General features: G+C 41.8%; 1 protein-coding gene across 2 annotated transcripts in view; it reads right to left on the reverse strand.

Annotated features, from left to right (window-relative positions):
* The window catches only part of PKIG (cAMP-dependent protein kinase inhibitor gamma), a 97,393-nt gene extending 80,859 nt beyond the window's left edge, over positions 1-16,534 (reverse strand). The window contains exon 1 of one of the 2 annotated variants that reach the window (XM_047852719.1): positions 16,364-16,534. The gene's annotated coding sequence lies outside the window, so the exon portion shown is untranslated. Of the gene's footprint in view, positions 1-12,793; positions 13,074-16,363 lie in introns of those variants that run through there. The other variant, XM_047852716.1, reaches the window with a different exon arrangement.
* Positions 16,535-17,990: the final 1,456 nt, after the last annotated feature.

The raw sequence follows: 17,990 nt of genomic DNA on the forward strand, positions 1-17,990 counted from the left end.
CAAGAACCACTGATGTTAACCCTTGTGCACACAAAAAAGCAATATAATTACATATGTTTAACTGATGTTGAACAGTAGGATGAAACCACCAACTTTTCTATTCTTTTTCAACTTTTCTTTTTTTTAAAAAATTAAGTTTATTTGTTTCGAGAAAGAGAGAGGGTGGGGGGGAGAATGAGTGGGGGATGGGCAGAGAAAGAGGGAGAGAAAGAGAATCCCAAGCAGGCTCCTCTCTGACAGCACAGAGCTCGATGAGGAACTGATCTCACAAACATGCAAGGTCATGACCTGAGCCAAAACCAAGAGTCAGATGCTTAACTGACTGAACCACCCAGGCGCCCCTTCAAGTTTCCTTTCGGGGGTAAGGAGAAGCACACAGTAGGTAGGTTTGTGGAAATAAAAGTGAGAGAACAGAAGATAACTCGTATTTACAAAGTCCCTTCTAGTGGTCAGGTTTTATAATAGTTAACTCTCAAAGGATCTCATGAGACATTTCATAGATAAAGGAAGTGACTAAAAGACTTTGCCCAAGGTTACCCTGATCTGCCTGAAACCCAAGTTCTTGTTCTTTCCACTGTGTAATTCCACATTCCCACAAGCTCTGGCATTTCCCAAATGTTGGTTAGAACAGTGACACTGAGGTCACAGGAACCCTATGCCATTTTGTTAGCTTCTTCCTGGAAATATTATTTTAATTAAGTTTCAGTGACTTTCAATCATGATGCCTTCAGCTTTAATAGATTATCCATAAGAAAATAAACTAAGTTGAAAAGATCTAATGCCTCAGGTTTTAACTTAGAAATCACAAGGATATAGGTAGTGTGTTTCAAATAAGTGGATTTAAAATAATACACTCAGTATTTATTTTATTAGGCAGTAAAATACAGTCAGAAAACAGGAAAATATTAAGCTTTGGTACAAATATTCAAATAGAAACACAGTCTAGTCTCAAAAGTACACTCAAAAAGTACACAGAAAATCACTCAAAAAACCGCACCCAAATCTGCCTCATGTACAATTAAATTGTTTATGAAAATTTAGAAGTTATACATTTTTAAAATTTTTTCAATGTTTTTATTTTTTTGAACAAGAGACAGAGTGTGAGCAGGGGAGGGGCAGAGACTTTTGAGAGAGAGAGAGCACAAGTGGGGGAGGGCGGAGAGAGAGGGAGACACAGAATCTGAAGCAAGCTCTAGGCTCCGAGCTGTCAGCACAGAGCCCAACGCGGTGCTTGAACTCATGAACTGCAAGATCATGACCTGAGCCGAAGTCGAACACTTAACAGACTGAGCCACCCAGGTGCCCCTAAAAGTTATATTTTTAAACGACACATCTATGATTATCTCATTTTCTTTTTTTTAAAAAATTTTTTAATGTTTATTTATTTTTGAGACAGAGAGAGACAGAGGATGAACGGGGGAGGGGCAGAGAGAGAGAGGGAGACACAGAATTGGAAGCAGGCTCCAGGGTCTGAGCCGTCAGCCCAGAGCCCGACGCGGGGCTCGAACTCACGGACCGCGAGATTGTGACCTGAGCTGAAGTCGGATGCTTAACAGACTGAGCCACCCAGGCGCCCTTGATTATCTCATTTTCCAAGCGGTTAAAATCCTCAAATAGAGAATCTTATAGCACAGAAGTAAGAAGTCTTTATTATTCCTTTGATAAAAATAAAAATTAAAAACAAGGGCTTTTAGGTATAAAACATTTTGTTCCCTTTTTCTGTTTGAAAGTTACTGATCACCTGCCTGTGTATTTCCCCAAATCCTACCATTTTCAGAGGCATCCCAACTAGGCTCTAGTTTCTCCCTAATACCTTGTAGCTATTAGTTGTCCCAAACCAAAGGAGAGTGCTAGTCATTTTTTCAGCAAGAAGGGCGTGCCAGCAGTCCACACAGAAGCAAAGGCAGTGGCTGAAAAATGAAATGGAGCAGGAGGTACAGAAGTCTTACCTATTTTACATTGTGAGGCATATTTCAGAAATAATAAACACACAGATCAACAGAAGAGAATAGAGAGCCCAGAAATAAACCCACACATGTACAGTCAATTCATTTATGACAAGGAGCTAAGAATACACAATGGGGAAAGGATGGTTTCTTTAGTAAATGGTGTTGGGAAAACTGGGCAGCACATGTAGAAGAATAAAACTGGGCCACTTAACACCGCACACAAGAATCAACCCAAAATGGATCAAAGACTTGAACATAAGACCTAAACCATAAAACTAGAAGAAAACATAGGCAGTAAGCTCCTTGACATCAGTCTTGGCTATGCTTTTTGAATTTGACACCAAAAGCAAAATTAAACATGTGGGACTATATCAAACTAAAAAGCTTCTTCACAGCAAAGGAAACCATCAACAAAACTAAAAGGCAACCTACAGAATAGGAAAAAATATTTGCAAATCACATATCTGATAAAGGATTTTTCGTTTTTGTTTTTGTCTTGAGAGAGAGAGAGAGGATGCAACTGAGAAAGGAGCAGAGAGAGAGAGAGAGAGAATCCCATGAGGGGCAGAGAGAAGAGAGAGAAGCGGGGCTCGCTCGAAGCGGGGCTCTAGCTCACCCAGATATGGGTCTCGAACTCACGAATCAGGAGATCGTGACCTGAGCCAAAGTCAGATGCTTAACAACTGAGCCACCCAGGCCCCCTTATAAAGGGTTAATATCCCAATTATACAAAAAACTCACACAACTGAATAAGAAAAAACCAAACAATCCACTTAAAAAATGTGCAGAGGATCTGAATAGACTTTTTTTTTTCCAAAGGAGACATACAAATGGCCAAAAGGTACATGAAAAGGTACTCAACATCACTAAACGTCAGGGAAATGCAAATCAAAACCCATGAGGTATCACCTCATGTCTGTTAGGACAGCTTTTCTCAAAATGACAACAGATAACAAATCCTAGCAAAAATGTGGAGAAAAGGAAAACCTTTACACTGTTGGTGGGAACATAAGTTGGTAGACACTATGGGAACACTATCAAGGTGCCTCACAAAATTAAAAATAGACCTACCCTATGATCCAGCAATTCCACTTCTGGGTATTGATATGAAGGAAATGAAATCTCTATTGTGAAAAGATATTTGCACCTCCAAGTTCACTGCAGCATTATTTACAATACCCAAGACATAGAAACAACCTAAGTGTCCATTGACAGAAGAATGGATAAAGAAAATGTGGTATATATGCACAATGCAATATTATCCAACTATGAAAAAGAAGGAAATCCTGCCATTTCCAACAACATGGATGGAACTTGAGGGCATAATGCTAAGTGAAATAAGTCAGAGAAAAACAAATACTATGATCTCACTTATATATGGAATCTTAAAAAAAAACACAAAAAAACAACCATTGATAGGAGAATAGATTGATGGTTGCCAGAGATGGGGGTGGGGATAGCAAAACAGGTAAAGGCAGTCAAAGTACAAACTTCCAGTTATAAGATAAATAAATCCTGGAAATGTAATTAATGTACAGCACAGTGACTATAGTTAACTAGATATAGTTAACAATATAAGACCAATGTCAAATGTATTATATGTTTGAAAGTTGTGAAAAGAGTAAACCTTAAAAATTCTCATCACAAGAAAAACAAAACAAAACAAAAATTTGTAACTATGTGTGTTCATGGATATTAACTAAATTAATTAATTTATTTATTTATTTTTGAGAGAGAGATACCTGAGCCAAAATCAAAAGTCAGATGCTTAACGGACTGAGCCACTCAGGTGCCTCCTCCCTGCTTTTTTGAGGGTGGATGTTTATTAAATTTATTGTGGTAATCATTTCATAATATTACATATATCAAGTCATTTTGTTGTATACCTAAAACTAATACAATGATAAATATCGATTACATCTCAACAGTAATAAAAAAGAATCTTGTAATACAGCTTTAATCATTTCTGGAATAAGGAGAGGTTAAAAACAGACATAAAGTGGGGCGCCTGGGTGGCTCGGTCGGTTGAGCATCCAACTTTTTTTTATGTTTATTTATTTTTGAGAGAGAGAAAGACACAGAGCATGAGCTGGAGAAGGGCAGAGAGGGAGGGAAACATAGAATCTGAAGCAGGCTCCAGGCTCTGAACTGTAAGCACAGAGCCTGACGCAGGGCTCAAACTCAGACTGTGAGATCATGACCTCAGCCGAAGTCAGAGGAGCAGGCAACTCTTGATTTTGGCTCAGGTCATGATCCCAGGGTCGTGGGATCAAGCCCTGCATCGGAGCTCCATGCTGAGCGTGGAGCCTGCTCACAATTCTCTCTCTCTCCCTCTATCCCTCTCCTCTGCTTGCACTCTCTTAAAAAAAAAAAAAAAGACATAAAGTAAAATACGTTCATTATTTTAAAAAGTAATAGATAATATTTACTGAGTGGTTCTCATAGGAAGGCTGTGCTAAGTGCTTTTACTACTTACTGTGCTCAGTGCTTTATATATTTAATCCTTATAACAATTCTATGCAGTAGATACTATTATTAAGGAACTTATTCAGCATCATACATTTATTCAGAATATTTCCAGGATTTGGTAAACCCTTAAAATTTTGCTCCCCCACTTACTGGCTGATTCTGAACAACTGACTCTCTGAATCTCAGTCTCCACAGCTTTAAAATGTTAACTATATACTATAGTCCAACATCTGCATTTTCTAATCGCTTATCACTGGTGTCACTAAATATCCCATCTTCCCATGTCCTAAACCAATTCCAATCGAAGTCTGAATAGTATTAGGGCTACCTCTGTTTTACCATCATGTGCATGGGAGGTCTGGCTGCCTTACCCCATTCCCATGCCCCAGAAGCCAACCAACAGGCTGAGTCTGTTTCTCTACCTGTCCACTCCTGACGTCTTTCCCCTTTCCCAACCAATTCATCTCGCTGAGGTTCCAGCATGACTTTTATTTTTTTTTAAGGTTTTATTTTTAACTAATCTCTACACCCAACATTGGGCTCAAACTTACAACCCTGAGATCAAGAGTCGCACGCTCTACCAACTGAGCCAGCCAGGCACCCCTCCAGCCTGACTTTTAATGATACCAGTATTGAGTGGAGTCATCTACATCATCCTCAAGGGTAAAAGAGAATCAAAAACAAATCCCTGAAGAGTTCACATTTCTTCTACTTGAATACTAGAAGATTAGGTCACGGGGGTAATGCAATTTTGGTTAACTGGCAGTCACCCAAAAAAGCCTTTAAAGGAAATTCTAAAATGGATCAATATACTGTACTATTTGATAAATAGTACATTTGAACATAACTGAATCCTTGACTAAAAAAGTTGCTATATTTCAGGGGCGCCTGGATGGCTCAGTCGGTTGAGCGTCCGACTTCCACTCAGGGTCATGATCTCCCGGTCTGTGAGTTCGAGCCCTGAGTTGGGCTCTGTGCTGACAGCTCAGAGCCTGGAGCCTGCTTCCCATTCTGTTTCCCTCTCTCTCTGCCCCTCCCCTGCTCATGCTCTGTCTCTCTCTCTCTCTCTCTGTCAAAAATAAATAAACATTTAAAGACAAAATTTAAAAAGTTGCTATATTTCAGGGTGGTCATCTGAACACTGGGACAATTTGGTTTTGGCCAAGACCTCAATAAGAAATGCATTCTAGGGGTGCCTGAGTGGCTCAGTTGGTTGAGCCTCCAACTTCGGCTCAGGTCATGATCTCGTGGTTCGAGAGTTTGTGCTGACAGCTCAGAACCTGAAGCCTGCTTCAGATTCTGTGTTTCCCTCTCTCTGTCCCTCTCCTACTCGCTCTCTCCCTCTCTCTCTCTCTCTCGAAAATAAACATTAAAAAAAAAGAAAGAAATGCATTCTATATTATGGCTTCCAGATATACACAGAAAGAGCTGAAACAAAAGTCTTACAAACCAAAGCTTATTCTTCTTACATGAGATGCACTTTTTTTCCGTTATTTCTATTCTAATTTTTTATTTTAAAAAAATGCTGGAACTTCTCCCCCAAATAATTCTTTAACATACTAATGTATAATAACAATGTGTAGTTTGAAAAACACTGACATAAGCAGCCTTTCCACTGTGTGGTTTTGCCAATACACAAGACCAACCTAAGAAAACAATGTTGTGAGCAACCAGTATTAGACACAGCATATGGGCTCTATTTTTTAAAAATATATGTTAAGCTGAATCATTAATTGAGAGATTTTTCTCCATCCATCACAGCAGAGAATACAGGACAAAACATTCCTTTAATATGGAGACAGTGGGATTTAACAGAGTACATGACCTGGTATTAGAAAACCTAGATTCATTTTCCAAACCCTAAAGAAATTCTAGATCTGAGCAATGATCATTAAGAGCTGCTAAAATCATTCTGTGAAAGACTAATGAGAAACTTATAATGGATGGAGCATGCTAACAACATCTGAACCCCATGATCAATCTTAAAATCACATCCAGGGAGGGGTGCCTGGGTGCCTCAGCTGGCTGAGTGGTTGACTCTTGATTTCGGCTCAGGTCTTGATCCCAGGATTGTGGGATGGAGCCTTGTGTGGGGCTTTGTGCTGAGCATGGAGCCTGCTTAAGATTCATATTCTCTCTCTCTCTCCTTCTCTCTCTCTCTCTCTCTCTCCCCTGTCCCTCATTTGTGCACATGATGAGATGCATGACACCACCTATAAAGTATAATGGCCAAAAAAATTAAGGGAAGAGAGGGACACATTAAAGGGATGCAACCAACCAACCAACCAACCAACCAAATGTGGTAAGTTGTACAGGACAAATGGCCTACTTTTTCAACAAATAAAAGCAAGGGGAACGGGGGGGGAGAAAGAGGAGGAGATTGCTATAAATGAAAAGACTTAAGAGACAATCGACCAGATGTAATAGGTGGATCCTGTTTGGATCTCAATTTAATCAATTGTAAAAAGACATTTATGAGACAGCTGAGGAAACTGAATACCAAATAAATACTAGGTGTTTTTTAGGAATTACTACTGTTTGTTTTTCAGGTATGATGATAATGGTATATGATTACAGGGAAAAGGGGGCAAGGGAGAAAAAGTCCTTATCTCTTAGATACATACTGAAGCATTTACAGATAAGATGATCCGTCATCTAAGATATGCTTTAGAATAATCCAGAATGGAAAAAAAAGATCCAAGGTGGAGAGGGAGTAGGGGGTATAGATAGAATAAAACTGACCGTGTCTTGGTAACTATTGAAGCTGGGGTATGGGTATATAGATATTTATCATACTATTCTTTGTACTTTCGTATATGTTTAAAATTTTCCATATTAAAAAGCTATAATATAAAAAGAAAATAAAACCTAGATTCAAACTCCAGAGTTTAGTAGATATAGGACTTTGGAATACTCTTGAATACTCTGATCTTCAATTTTCTCATCTAAAAATGGGAATGATAATGATAATCCTTGCCTCACACAATTTTTCGGAGGAATGAAATGAGATCATGGATTCACATCTTTCGGAAATTCAGCCCTTATAAACTGCAAAACTCTTACATATGTTATCATAATAGTTAGTTCTCTCTCTCTGCGATGGTATGGAAGCAGACAGAGATTGTAGTTTTGTTGGGTTAGAAACAGGTAGGGGCGCCCGGGTGGCTCAGTCGGGTGGGCATCGGACTTCAGCGCAGGTCATGGTCTTACAATTAGTGAGTTCGAGCCCTGCGTCAGGTTCTGTGCTGACAGCTCAGAGCCCGGAGCCTGCTTCGGATTCTGTGTCTCCCTCTCTCTCTGCCCCTCCCCCACTGACACTCCATCTCTCTCTCTCTCAAAAATGAATAAACGTTAAAAAAAAAAAAAAGAAAAGAAAAGAAACAGGTAATGGGCTGAGTCTCTTAGAACTTCCCCAAATTTTTGTTTTGTAATATCTCCTTAATATGACAGTGTTTACTGTACATTGGCCTTTTTCTCCCAAAAGGAAAGTGTCAAAATTTATTAACAATAAACTGAAGTTCTCGAACTTGAGTTGTTTGTATATCTTGTTTACTTCCTCAATTATTCATACTTCCCCTACTAAAGGTAGAAAGTAAATTTACAGGAGACTGTGGGGTTGAGATAAAACAGAATACAATTAGAAATCAATGTAATCTAAATAGCACTTTCTTTGAAATATTCCAGGTGCTTTTCAAGAGCAGATATGTATCTTTCAGCACTAATACTTCATCTCAAATAAAAGGAAATTAGCAGAGGTTCAAGCCTAAGTAACACAAAGGGAAACTTGGCCCCATCTTGCTTCAGCTTGCAGAATGGGTTGAAGGGAATCAGGGTGATCATTCTATAACACAATTCTGATTAAGTCATTTCCCTTCCTTTCAATGGCTTCCGTCTGCTTTCAGGAAAAAGTCCAAATTCCTGAACAAAGGTTCAGGTGGCTCTCCAGCCTTACATCCTCCCTTTTCCCCTAGTCTAAGCCCCTCTAGGACTGATGTCCCTTGTCATCACTGGTGGGGCGAGTCTTCCACTCTCCTCTCCCTTACCTTTTAGTGGTCAAGTCCGGTTAATTCTCCTGAGGTGTCTCTCAAATCTGCCCTCTCCATTCCATTCCTGCTAACACTGCCCGAGATCAGGCCTTTTTTTAACCTTTACTCCCCAATCTCCCCAAATAGGACATATCCTTATTGCTTTTTCTGATTATAAAACAAGTCATGCTCATAAAAAAATAAATAAATAAGGCAATAAGGAAAGGAACAAAAGTCTCCCCATGATCTCCTGACATGGACAAAAAACCTCTCTATTACACTCATATTCATAGCACCATTACTGACAATAGCCAGAAGGTGGAAGCAACCCAAGTGCCCATGTGTGGAATGGATAAACATAATATTTATACATACTATGTACACACAACGTGTACATATACATACAATAAAATATTATTCAGGGGCACCTGGGTGGCTCAGTAGATTAAGTGTCTTACTCTTGATTTCGGCTCAGGTCATGATCTCACCCGTGGGCTCAAGCCCCAGCCCCACATTGGGCTCTGCACTGACAATGTGAGGCCTGCTCTCTCCCTCTCTCTCAGCACCTCCCTACCCCGCCATCCATGCGCGTGCTCTCTCTCTCTCTCATAAAATAATAAACTTTTAAAAATATATATTATTCAGCCTTAAAAAGGAAGGAAATCTGACACAGGCTACAACATGGATGAGCTTTGAGGACATTATGCTAACCGAAATAAGTCAGTCACAAAAAGACAAATATTGTACAATTCCATTTATATCAAGTATCTAGAGCAGTCAAATTCATAGATACAGGAAGGAGAAGGGTGGTTGTGGGGGGGGGGGTTGCTGAGGGAAGGGGGAAAAGGGGAAAAGGGGAAATTGTTCAATAGATAAAGAGTTTCAGTTTTACAAGATGAAAGAATTCTGGAGATTTGTTGCATAACAATGTGCATATCCTTAGCACTCTGAGCTATATGCTTAAAATGTTTAAGATGGTAAATTTTATGTTATGGGTATTTTGCCATAATTAAAATTAAAAAAAATTTAAAAAGAACTACTCTTTCTAGACATTTTTCCTATAGATTTGTATGTATACACTTTAAAAAGCAAAAATAGGAACACACTGTACTGTAATGCACTTTTCACACCTAACCATATGATGCAAACATCTTTCTTATATATATAGCTCCCACCTCATTCTTTTTTTTTTTTTTTTAATATTTGTTCATTTTTGAAAGAGCATGCACAAGGGAGGGAGAGAGAGAGAAGGGGACAGAGGGTCTGAAGTGGGCTCCATGCTGACAGCAGCGAGCCCTAAGCTGGGCTGGAACTCACAAACCTCAAGACCACAACCTAAGCCAAAGTTGGATGCTCAGTGAACTGAGCTACCCAAGCGCCCCTCACCTCATTCTTTTCTAATGACTAATAGTACATATCACAGGACTGCACCATAATTTAACCAGTCTGTTTTCAACATTATAAAAACATCACAGTCAACATCTTGCATATTTTCTCAATATGTCTTACAATAGGCATCTGCTTTGTTTTTTACATGCCCGGTTTCTCGTATCAGTATCAATATTTTCCAAAAGAAAAATACCTCTTTCTTATCCAAACATCCATCCTGTACCTAGCCTCCTCCCCTCTAGCCACTCTTGTTCTATGAGGCCAGCCTGGGCCCATTTATTTGAAAGTTTGTTCCTAGGTATATTATTTTTCATGTTGTTATTTTCATCTCTCCTACAATTTCATTTTCTGACTATTACGGCTTGCATAAAGCTATTGCTTTTTGTCTGTTATACCTGCTTGTTCACTTAACCTTATTATACCTAATTATTTTTACTTAATTCTCTTGAATCTTCTCAGCAGGTCATCGTATCATACGTAGGTAGACAGTCATACTGTCTGCATAGTGACTAAGAGCAAAAGCTCTAGGTGGCTCAGTCCCGTTGAGCATCTGACTCTTGATTTTGGCTCTGATCATGATCCTAGGGTGGTAGGATCCAGCCCTGTGTAGGATTCTGTGCTGAGCGTGGAGCCTGCTTGAGATTCTTTCTCCCTCTCCCCTGCTCCCTTGGCTGTCTTTCAAAAAAAAAAAGAGTTGGATTCAAATCCTGTATGACCTTGGGGAAGCATTTTACCTCAATTTCCTCATCCACAGACTGGGAATCATAATAAAGGCTATCTCACAGGATTGTTCTCAAGATTACATCATTAATTGAGGCTAGTGCATGAAAAGTGCTCAACACTTACTAGTTCAATAAATGTCTAATACAGGACAATAATGAAAATATAACTCACTCCACACTATGCCTTTTATTTTTTGTTGTTGTTGAATTACACTGACATACTCCTTGTCATCAACTGCCTTGCTTTTCACTTCTTCAAAAAAGCAGAAGCTGTCAGACTCCTCGTAAAGATCTGTGCTGTGGATGTTATCCACTCTTACCTTTTTGGGAAAGTAGTGCCATCCGTTTCCCCTTTCATCTCCTGTATTTTCTCAGCCTCTCTCCTCAGTACTTGGCTCTTTGCCATCAGCATTTAAATCTGCTCACGTCTCTCTCATGCTTAAAACTTCACCTTATTCCCCAATCGCTCTCCAGCCTTCTCTCTCTCCCCTCTCTCCCTTCACAGCCAAACTCTGTGAGCTGCCTACACTTTGTCTTTATTTTCTCACATCCCACTCTCTCCTCATCCCACTGATATATTACATTGAACCTTTGGAAGCTGCCGATATTCTAGATTCCACCCCCATCATTTCACCAAATCTGCTCAATTAGGTCCCCAGTGACCTCTATATTTATTCATCCGAAGGACACATTTTAATGTTTAACTTATCTTACTTGAAACCTAAGCAGGATTCTGCAAAATTAACCTCTCCTTTGGCTTTCATGACTGCATTCTCCTGTTTTCCTTCTACTTCTCTGGCCATTCCTTCCTAGTATAGTCTAAATGAACCCTTCTTCCAAGAGTGTACAACACAGTGGCCTCAAATGATCTAGGCCTTTCTTTCTTTCTTTTTTTCAAATCTCTCTTGATGGTTCTCTTCCAATGTTAAGTTTCCAGTTGTACTGGATTCATGTACTATACCCCATAACTGTACCTTGGAACATGTTTGGAATGCATGCTGTGAGGGCAGGAATCTGAGTCCTTACTGCCCCCACAATGCCTGGTGCATAACAGACGCTTGATAAATATTCTTTGAATTGCCATAAATGAATGGCTGCAATGTGAAAAACAGATAAGAGGAATGAAGACCGAGAAGGAGCACAACTGCCCCCATCTTTCTGAAACCATACCTCTGATCAAACACATGCAACATACAACACACACTTACTGCATGCTTAAAATCCTTTGATGGCTCCCCAATGCCCCCAAGCTAAAATCCAAATTCTTCAGAAGTTAAAGGAGATACAAGGAAAGTCTTTCTGAAGCAGCACCTGCTTTTCTCTCAAACATCATCTAGCCAGACCACTTCCACTTCTTGGAATCTGTCTCTAGCCAGCCTATGAAATCCTTGCAGATGCCCAAAAAGGCTGCACTCTAGCTCTGGGGCTTTGCACATGCAGCTCTCTCTGCCTAGAACATTGTGCACTTCACAATGCTCATCTGGCCAATACAAAGGCAGCCTTCATGTCTCATTTTGGAAGTCATCTTCTTTGACCACCTTCCCTAGCCTCATTTCCTGAACTCTAAGTTAACTGCCTTCTCTAGGCATTCACGGTCCCCTGTATGTCCAAAACCATAGCTTGAATCACAATGCATTCCTGTTTATACGGTAAAACCGTGGAGTTCCCTGAGGACAAGACGTCTCATTCACTCCACCCGTGGCGTGGCGATCAGCCCAGGCCCCGGCACACAATACATGCTCAGTGATGGACTTCCTTGTAGTAGTAGCACTGATAAAAGCTCCAAGATATTGAGAACTTACCTGCAAGGGTTTTAAATATAAATTTAGTTTGCCTTATAAGACAGCTATTATTATGCCCATTTTGCAGATGGGAAAACTGATGTACAATGAAGTCAATCCTCTCTGGCCCCAGGAGAGTCGCACCGACACACATTTTCTGCAGTTTTGAGTTATTCCCCAACACCCAAATAAGAGGGGTTTTCTTTTTCTCAGAAACTTGCAGGTCAGGAGGAGCAATGGGCCCAAAATACAGTAAACAGCCAAAAGCGCACTCCAAACCAGCGCCAAGTGGGGTTGCAGGGCAGGAGGGGGTGCCGCCCGGGCGCGGCGCAGGGGATTAAGGTCTGGCCCCAGCCTCCTTCCCGGGGGTCCCCCGCGCTCCAGCCCCAGGTCTGCTGCGACGAGTCGACGCCGAAGCGGCGTGTTTGGGTCGCAACTGCCCGCCCGGCCCTGCTCACCTGCAGTCCCGCCGCCTCGCTGAGCCGGGGCCACCGCCGGCCCGCTGCGCCTCCGCCGGGCTGCTTGGCGCCCGCAGCGCGCAGCGGAGCGCGTTGCCTTGGCGACCGGAGCTGCCGAACTCCCGCGGCGGGCGCTACGGCGGCTCGGAAGGGACCGGGACGGTTCGCGTCCCCTTCCGCGGCCCCAGAGCCGCCAGAGGAGGGAAAGGGAGTGGGCGTTGGGGTCCTGAGCCGTGAGGGACCAGGGTGGGGTTTGGCAGCCTGAAACTAGGCCCCAGGAGAAAAGGAAAGGAAAGAAATGCGGAGGGAAAGGGAAACAGTAAGGCGAGGGGAGGGGTGGGGACTTGTACCTCGGATCCCGCCTTTGCCTCGGTTTATCTCTCTGTAACCAGATACGGGGACAGTTGGAGGAGAGAACGGGGCCATAGGCGGAAGCTTGCTAGACTGGGAATATTTAAAGACGAGAAAACTGATGTGGGAGGAGTGGCAGATGCGTTTCCCTTTAATCTCAGAAGGGGTGGTGTGGCAAAGAATGAATAAACTTGTTTCTTTGGGCTCAAGGTGAGAATTAGATCACCAGATTGCATTTTAATATGGCAAATGTAGCTTCTGATCAGCAATTATATTTCTTGAAATAACCCTGCAAATATACTGAAACATGGGCACAACGGATATTCATTGCTCCACTGTTTGTAAAAGCAAACTGGTTGAGACCAGTCTAAATGTCCATCAGTAGATGCACCCATAAAATGAATTTCTACAGCAAGAATTAAGAGAGACCGAAATAAAGACGTAAATAAAGTCTAGATAAAGACCTGTCTTCAAGCTCTGCTTACACCAATGGTCTCCAAACTAGTCCTGTCTTTGTATCTACTATTACTTCCAACTTACCAACCTTGCCCCAGTCTATTCTCCACACTGAAGCCAAAATGTCCTTTTTAAAATGTAAACATGATCATGTCCTTTCCCTGTTCAAAACCTTTCAACAACCTTCCCATCATATTTGGAATAAAATCCGGAATTGTTCACCATGTTCAGCTTCATCTCTCACCATTTCCCCTCTTGTTCATGCTCCAGCCACATTGGCCTTGTTTTTAAGTAAATCATGTTTTTAAACACACACACACACACACACACACACACACACACACACACACACACACACAGGCCCAAAAGGGTGTCGCTTAGACAGAATTCCCAAACGTGTGCTCAATATGTAGTCTAATTGCAGTTTCAACCTCCCCCAGGCATGTAGTCTTAGCCAGTCAGCCAGGAATTTTTTAATCCTCACCAAAGAGTCTGCCACCTGGTCCCTCTCCACACCCCAAAGAAGGATGAGGTAATCTGCATAAGACAACTTGCTTTTCCCCTAGAAAGTGGCCTTGTCTACAACAATCCTTTTCCTCTAATAACTTTTGCCCCCACTCTCCTTCTGTAAAAGCTTCCATTTTGTAGAACTTCAAGGAGTGCCTCTCTACTTGCTAGAGGAGTAACACTCAATTGATGAATCGCTTAAAAAAACCAACTACATCTTCAAATTTACTGGGTTGAATTTTGTTACTTAACACATGCTTCTGTTTCACGGCCTTTCCTCTTGCTATTCCATGTCGGGACCACTCTTCCTCTGCGGTTTGCTTCCTCATTTCTTTAGTATCTCTGTTCAAATGTCAGGTCTTCAAAAACACCTGCCCTGACTATTTAAAATAGCAGACCCCCACCAACTCTTGTGTTCTCCTTGCCTGTTTTATTATTTTTCTTCCCAGCTCTTGTCAGTATCTGACATTTTCTATTTGTTTATTTAAAAATACATATATATTTTTACATTTATTTATTTTTGAGAGAGAGTGAGACAGAGCACAGGCAGGGGAGGGGCAGAGAGAGAGGGAGACACTGAATCCAAAGCAGGTTCCAGGCTCTGAGCCGTCAGCACAGAGCCCCATGTGGGGCTCGAACCCACGAACCCTGAGGTCATGACCTGAGCCGATGTCAGACACTTAACCAACTGAGCCACCCAGGCACCCCTATATTTGTTTATTACTTGTCTCTTTTTACTACAGCATAAGCTCTTTAAAAGGCAGGCATTTTGTTTTGTTCCCTGCTGTTTTCTCATCACTGGGAACTGCCTGGCACATAGTAAGAGCATGGTAAATATTTACTGAATAAATGAATAAGTTAAGTGAAAAAAGCAATATGCACCACTATGTGGTTGGAATGCTACCATGTGTAAAAAGGGAATGATAGATAATACATATAATCATGGCATATGCATCTATAAACTCTGGAAAGAGATCTGGGAGGTGAGGGGGTAAGGTAATACATTTTCACTGTACTTTTATGCAGTATTTTTAAAAACCAAGTACCCATAGTATCTTTTCGAACAACATATAAGAATGTGTGGGACTAGAATATGCCACCCCAGAACATGCCACTTTGAAATAAGAATTATTTCAAGCCGATAACAACTGAGAAGTAGACACAGAAAAGCTCTCTGCCCTCATCCTTATGAATTTCCCTTTGTGAAGATGTTACCCCCACCCTCCCCATCAGGAAGAGCAGAAGTTAAACAGGAGATAACTCTGGACTTTTATCAAGAGAGGGATCTACATAATAAACCTTACTAAAACAATCCTTCCACTAATTTCTCCCGCTTTACCTCCCTAATAGCCTAAACTGCTTTTCATTGTGTTAGAACTTCTCTACAAATTTAAAATGTATCATCCTTTGTCAGAATGGTATACAAACCTCCAGGCCTCCCCTGCCCAATCAGTGAATCCAGAGGGTAGAGGAAAAACTTCCTCCCTTACAAGGGAAGAAATAACCTAGTTTTGACAATCAACATGTAAAGACAGGAGGGGCTGCCTTAGGGCAGCAGTGAGCTCCCCAACCTAGAGGAAATGCGAGGGGTTCCTGCATGAGGTGGGAAATTGGAGCAGATGATCGGCTTTCCCCATGTTTGCCACCTAGATGAGGTACATTTAATCACTAGGGTCAGAAACACTGAGAGACCGGCAAGATCCCACAGTTGGGTAGATGAGAAAATGAAAAGTCTTCAGCTGCCAGGTAGACCTGGTGTTCCTCGCTGAATGTACACAGCAGCGCTCACAGAATGTAAACAAATAGCAGACAAGGCCGCTGTGGAATCACAAATATGACAATATTCTCCTCTTCTACCACGAGTGGGTCCTGCTTCCTTCTCAATCATAACTCTGGCTCTGCTCTAATCCTCCCACCTCCTGGGTAAACCAATGAGATACCTAACCATCCAATGGCCCCTGCTTCTCAACTGTATCCAATTCAAAACTGTTCCCCACTTGCTTAAACCCTCCTTACAGATACGCAGCACAAACCCAAATCCTACAATAAGCTCTTCCCAATTCCCTCTTAGAGAGATACCTCATGTTTTCTCTGATGTGAATTCTCCTTTGCTGTACACGCTAAATAAATTTGGTATTTTTTTGAGTATAGGTATGTCTCTGAGGGGATTTGACCACGGACTTCATTACAGTCTTCGCTTTCTTTAGGCCAGTCCAGCAGTACCCGAACAGGAAGAAGTAAGGATTTAAGGGTTACCTGAAAGGTTCAGTGACCATGAGGCAACTCCACTCGGGCAGGTATTGAGTGGTAAGGGTGGGGGTCGGGCGAAGAGCTCAGGTAGGAATTAGGAAAGCTTAAGTAATTCTCCTTCCTCTGCCATCAACCTTTTCTGTGGCCTTGGGTAAACCATTTCACTTTGAGCCTTTTTCCATTTCTGTAAAAAAACAGATTCAGATATTTCTAAGGCTTCTTCCAATCTAAATATTTTAGGATGCCAAACTCTACAGGTTCTTATATTCCCAGGTAAATGTTCCCCTACTTAGTCATTTGTGTGACACTCTCCTCTCATCGTTGTTGCCATATCTGCATACCACCTGCACTGTTATATATATAAGTGAAACAGTTCCCAATTTTTTTTCTTAAAATAGACTCCCAGTTTTAACTTAAATTTACCCAGCAAAATTTACATCACTTCTTAAATGGACAACCAGCATTGCTGAAGCGGCCTCGGCCTGTGTGGCCAACCTAGTAATCTAAACTTCAGCAAACACCCTCAGTCCCACTGATTGGCTGACTCACCTTTTTTGGTATAGAGATCATGCACTCTTTCTAGAAAGGACAGCACTTCTGCAAGTCACGAAACAGAAACCAGACCCCCTTGCAGCAATCCCCAGGCACTAAGGAACCAGACCCCCTTGCACAATCTCCCAGAGCAGTGATAACGTCTCTAGCTGGCACGAGCAAGTCTGCACATAATCGAGAAATGTTGGGACCACTGGATTCCCTGTACCGATGACCTGCCCTGAATCCCTTGAAAAATCCCTGGGCCAGGCAGAAACCGCGGCGGAGTCGGCATTTGGAGAAGAGTCTGCCTTCTCCCCAGGTGGCCAGCCTCCCGAATAAAATTCATATTCCTTTCCAGGCAAAACTCACCTCTTGAGTATTGGCCTTTGGAGCCACGGGCAGCCGAACTTGGGGTTCGGGAACACGGCTTGCTACAAATGAACGGATTTCTGCAAGCACACACACTGATCCTAAAACAAAACAACGTTCCTTACCTGGAGATGGGCTTACCTTTTGGAGAGACCTGGAAAACGAAGCCTTCGCTCTGTCAAAAATGGAGGCAAGCGAATGTTAGAAACCTGTTAGGTACTAGCGGCGAACTAACTTTCCTCTTTGGTTTGAAACCGGACTTGCTCACTCTGCCTTTTTCAGCGTTACCTAATGTGTTCATGCACCCAAGACCCTCCCATTTGCCCCAAGTGGTATATAGATTCCGCATTTTAAGAAACAACGCTCATCTTTCCCCGATTAGCTTGGACTCATCTTTCGGTTCTCAGATTAAATACAAATTCCTCAGAACACCCTTCCAGTGTGTGTAATTTTAACGGATTAAAACACACCCCCAACCACATTATTCTCCCCTCACATAGTAAGCGTTAATAAATAAGCTTTTATTGAAAGGACATTCCCTCATACTACTTCTTCAGAGTACTCATCACCGTGTGTCACAGTGCATTTATGTTCGGTGTCAGGCTCTTAAGTAGGCCATAAATTCCTGTGTGTTTTTGTACCTCAGATCTCGACACATAACGGGCTCCCAGTGAATACAAGTGAGGTGAAGGAATAAAGCCTTCACACCTCCTGCCGCTCTGGGCCGCTT

Source organism: Prionailurus viverrinus, chromosome A3 (genome assembly GCF_022837055.1).
Source record: "Prionailurus viverrinus isolate Anna chromosome A3, UM_Priviv_1.0, whole genome shotgun sequence".
Classification (NCBI taxonomy): Eukaryota; Metazoa; Chordata; class Mammalia; order Carnivora; family Felidae; genus Prionailurus; species Prionailurus viverrinus.